Below are 5,474 nucleotides of genomic sequence, written 5' to 3'. Positions count from 1 at the left end.
CCTCCTACTACAATGGACGACTATAGGATGGGCAATTTAGTTAGAACAAAATTTGGATTCCTCCATAGGAAACCCACTCTACTAGAGATCCTTGTTCCCTTTACTTCCCAAAATAAATTGTTGGTCCAAAACTCGGGCTTGGCTACTATGGGAAGGATGATTCAATTTTTCATAATGCCTCCAATCTCAGACTTTTCCAGGATTTTTTTTTTGTGCCATCAAAAGAGCCATTTATGTCTTAGAAAAATCTTCACTTTGCTTTAATGGTGTGATGGAGATCAAACTTCTGCACAATCTCTTCAAGAGTAAATAATTGCTCGCTACCTCCTCGATTATACTATTGTGCCCAGAACAAGAGACCATGAGCTTTAGTATCCGTCTACTATTCCCACAACAAGGGATCTAAGTCAACATAGACTTTGATGTCCTTCTATCGTGCCCAAAGGATGAGATTAATCTCAGTAGAAAACTTCACTGCGTTTTTTTTGTGCCTAGAATGAGGGATTAAGGTCTGAAAGGACTTCAATGCCCAGACAGAGATTAACCATTATAAAATTTGATTCCTAAAAAATTATTAACCCTCACAAAACTCACTACCTTTGATTGAAATCTTGTGCTAATAACAGAGAGAAAAAGAGAAGGATATCAACTAGGGTGGAATCTTTCACCACCGAAATTGACAAAAGAGAGAGAGGTCTCGAGACCTTCAGAGCTAATGCTAAAAAAAATGAATTGATTCACACCCAGTGATTGAAAGTGAATTTATCCCTCTCATATTTATAGATTTTTACCTCAATGATTTGGTAGACTTTACTTCAAACCCAAATTTGGGTTTTTTAGCCCAACTTCCCCAAAATTGCCCAACAATGGGTGAATTTAAAGTTTTTCCCTTTATGGAAGACTATAACCTACGGGGATGAATAGGCTATCACGTCCCATTCATCCTCAATTTGTAATAGGCTATCACGTCCCATTCATCCTCAATTTGTAGAGGATGTTACAACAAAGCATTCCAATTAATGGCCGAATGCTAGCCACAAATTTAAAGGCCAATAAGCATTGTTTTTGTTTTGTTGTTGGCTAATAAAAGTACCAAATTGCAAAATACCAGTTCTGTATAAAAACCTCCTGAATATTTTTCATGCTATTTTTTAACCATGTTTGCGTTCACCATTTCTAGGCACTACCAGAATGATGGATTCTAGTGGCGTTGGTTAAACTTCGTGTTTTTATGACAGTGCAGCTCTATGTTTTCCTTTGTAACAATGCATAGGTTGTGTCTAGTAGTTGGTGGGGCAGAAAACTTATAAAGCTAGGAAATGTTGTCATTTGATTTATTTGATCGTTGTAGTGGCTTGATAAATTCTAGATTTTTTAATGTAATTATCAATATAATTGATAATAATAAGGTTTTTGGTCTAATATTATGAATATAACCTATAACGATAAGTTACCATTACATTAAATTAAATTTATTTTACCAAATATACAAATCAATATATTTTAACTATATATAATATAATCTATACCTATAAGTTTCCATTACATTAAATTAAATTATTTTACCAAATATACAAATCAATATATTTTAATTATATATATATTTTAAAACTTACAATTTTTGGATGAAATTTGCTATAAATAATCAAATTCTATAAATTCTCAAACTGATACAATTAGGTATCTGACCCTTCTTGCTGGGAATGAAATCCGGCAAAGATCGGCCACAATGCTCTTGCTCTCCACATCCAAAATCCTCACGCACTGCTGAGTGGCAGCACAGAGCCAGTATCTGTTGGGGCTAAAGCAGAGGGCATGAATGATATTCCTCGGCAGTGGCACCCAGCGAGCGGAGGCGCTTCCCCTCCGCCAAATCCCAATGCATGATAATTTTGTTTTTACCGTTACGTGCCCAGAAAATAAAATGATATTTTAAAATCCACGAGATTAAAAATAATAGCCTCGTGCCCAACGAGCGTGTTCGTTCCTGAGCTTACAGTTTTCTAAATTCCATAGCTTTACGGTGCGGTCCCATGAGTAGGAGATGATGGTGGAGTTGTCGTTGGTGGACGAAAAGCGGACGCAGGAGATCCAGTTGGAATGGGCCCCCTCTGTTTATGCATCGGGGTGGATGGTGTATTTGCACTCGCCAAGGGTGTTCCAGAGTTTGATGGTGCCGTCACGGGAGGCAGAGACGATCTGTCGGTTATCGGGGGAGAAGGCGACGCTGAGGACGTCCTTCGTGTGGCCAACGAAACGCCGGGTTGTGAGGCCTGTGTTGAGATCCTAGAGGCGGAGGTCGCCGTGCCAGGAGCCCGAGAGGGCAAACTGGGCGTCGGAGGAGATGACCACGTCCTGCACGAAGCGTGAGTGGCCCGTCAGGCGGCGCCGTGGGACACCATATTCCGTAGCATTTCGTATTTCATAGCCGACATAAAATACGGTATAACTGGACAAAATGGCAAGCACGCTCATATCCAACGAGAGCGCCTATTAGAAAAGGAGTCATCTAATGAGGCGGAGGAATTGTCGGGACGGTAAAAAAATTCAAAAAATATTGTAGAGGTAGTGTTTGAATTGTGTTTTTGATGGTGGAAATGGATTCAGCACCATCAAAAACAGTTTGAAGTTTAACAACTATAATTTAGATTTACAAAAATCTTTGCCGGATTTTCTCTATTTCCATAACTTTGTAGGCAACTTCTCCACCTCGTTAGACTAACAACTTATGGTCTGGTTGCATCCACAAAGTGCAAGTTACTTTTTTTGGTGGGGATCTAGGCAGTGGTGAATTTTGATTTGTTGGTTACTCAAATTCTATATACAAATATGCATTTCGCTTCACTTCATTTTCTCTCCTTTTTCCCTTTTTTTTTTAAATGATTAAAATTTGTATAGCAATATGTTATTTTGTGCATACTAATTTTATTTTTGATAAGAAAAGTAATATAAATAAACATGGTCCTTATAACAACATATAATAGAATATTTATAAGATGAGAAATAAAACAATATAATTTTGCTAGGAGAGTTTACGGCTAGAATAAGAATTATCCAATCTATTATCCCTAAACCTTTCATGCAAACCTTAATTGCTCCTATTTTAAAAAACAATGATAAAAGCAATCTCTCTAATTATAGGATCATATTTATATGGGGTTATTCAAGAATTGAAGAGCAACCTATGGCTACAATTCCTATAAATTCCTATTGATGGGGTAGTTTTCCTAAAATATTGGCTTTTAGTTTACCTTAACAAATTACATGCCAAGAGTTGGGAGCCTCAAGATAATCTAATCCTTAATCCCTTTATAGATTCTACTCACTACCATTTTTTACCACTAGATAGTGATGGATTTCAAACTGGCTATAGATACAACTATTATGTTTGAATGTAATAAAAATAGGGGGAGTTTTTCAAATGCCTAGTAACTTATTTTGGTACCCACGTGGGGCTTAAGTATGTTAGTCAAATTAAGGTTGTTTATATAGAGGCTAAAATTGGGGTCATGAACCAAGTGTTGATTTAAGATGGTGTGAAGTTGTGTGGATGTGTGGCATTTTATAACTTAAAATAGAATGATTCTTATAACACTAAAGGAAATTAACTAATAAATAACAAGTAACTAATAATAATACAATAAAATGAAAGATAAATTTAATACTAAATCGAAAGTTTCATAGCTTATGAGAGTTTTAAGCAAGAAAAAATGGGAAAGAAAGAATAAAAAATGGTTTGGAAAATTCATTCGGACAAAACATGAGTCTTTTCCACTATCCTACAACCAAATTTTCTAATATATCAACATCAAATGAAACTGGTTTTGAGTTTTTATTAACAACCTAAAAACTCTAATGATGGGATGAGGATCCAAGGAGGTAAAGTGGGAGAACCAATACAAAATACTCTGAAGATATTTTACAGTCCAAAAACTCCTACGATGAAGCTTACTAAATGACCTCAAAGCTATAAGAATGAGTTCTCACTAGTCTACAACAACAAATTAACTTGTCAATTTATGAGATCTAACTTCATGGAAAAATAATAAAACCCCTTATAGGTTTATTTCTTTATCCTATATATGGTACTATAGATAACTAGGTTTATTGAATGTGTACTGCCACATGAAAACTAAATCCTAGATTACAAACTCATAACTATAAAAACTAAATCTTTTTTTTTGTAAATTTTAAAAAAATAACCCTTACATGTTTTTTAAATGTTTTTGCAATTCAAACATAGGCATACCCCTAAAATGGTGTTGGGGATCAATGTGGGCTTCTACTGGAAGAAATGTTTTGGAAAATACGAGAGCTTTAGCTGTTAAAAACCTCTCTTCCTTCCTGTGCCATGCATCAACCTTACGAAACCTATATTTTGAAAAAGCAATACAAAAGATAAAACCAAGGAAAATGATTTGAAAAAGGTAGTAAATGGAAATAATGTGTTTAGATGCCCAATAAAGTTAGAAATTTGATTTTTTTTGGATTTTTAGTGCAATATATACTCCATGTTCTGAAATGCTAAAGGAAAAAAATCCCCTTAGGATACTACTTTGGTATCAGAGCTAGAATCCTAACAATCCGGAGGATGTTTGAAGATGGAACAATTAGAAAATTATTTTAGCAAGGAGTTTGCAGAATTTTGGAAGAAGTTAGAAGAGTAGCAAGCAGAAACTATTAAAAGATTGCAAGAGGTGAACAAAGTGGGCCTTACAAAATTAGAAGAATTTAATAAAAAATCTACAACATCTAAAGAAATGAAGGGGACCCATTCCTTCAACCTGATGATAATAACACGCAACAAAAAACAAGGATATGGAAATGGGATGATATTTAGATTAACTGCAAGAAAAAAATCGAGCGATACTGACGATAAGCATAAGGCTGTAAAACAAAGTATAAGATAAAGTAAGGTAGAGGCAAAGGCATGGACTTGGATGTATCGCCCCAAAAAGAAGTAAAATCCTAAAGCAGACACCATAGCGAGTGGTAAAAATTTTGAATATGAAATAAGTTAGATAAATATTCAGGAACATAATAGTCATATTCTTTTTGAAAGCAACATCATTCAAATTTCATATATGTTGACTATTGAAGGAGATAATGAAAGTATTCTTGGTATTAAGGAGGATAAAGGTAGTAGTGTCTGTAAGGACTCTCCAAACACTTCTTGTAGTGGTTTCATTATACAACTCAATCTTACTGGTAGAAGGAACAAAGAGATCAGATAGTGATATTGACATTTCCACAAAGACTATTACAAGGTCTACTATGAAGCTATAGGAAGAATATCTATAGGTTGCACTGGCTGTTAGTCATGATATGGAACAATACAATAATTTATCAAATGAAGAAATAGATGAGAAACCTAATGAACAACATACTATTAATGGCAAGTCAGAGGGTGATAATAGTATTGATGGCATTGATTCAGAGATTGTTCGTGGTGTTGATTACAAGAATAAGGTTTT

The 5,474-nt window shown here is 35.0% G+C and overlaps 1 pseudogene; it reads right to left on the bottom strand.

Annotated features, from left to right (window-relative positions):
• Window positions 1-1,645: 1,645 nt before the first annotated feature.
• Window positions 1,646-2,475, bottom strand: LOC149266839 (small ribosomal subunit protein RACK1z pseudogene; annotated as a pseudogene).
• Window positions 2,476-5,474: the final 2,999 nt, after the last annotated feature.

Source organism: Pinus tabuliformis, chromosome 6 (assembly GCF_031772625.1).
Source record: "Pinus tabuliformis cultivar Carrire ecotype Pingquan chromosome 6, CPIR1, whole genome shotgun sequence".
NCBI classification, from domain to species: domain Eukaryota; kingdom Viridiplantae; phylum Streptophyta; class Pinopsida; order Pinales; family Pinaceae; genus Pinus; species Pinus tabuliformis.
The sequence above is the reverse complement of the archived record's forward strand: the minus strand, read 5'-3'. Positions and strand labels throughout refer to the sequence as shown.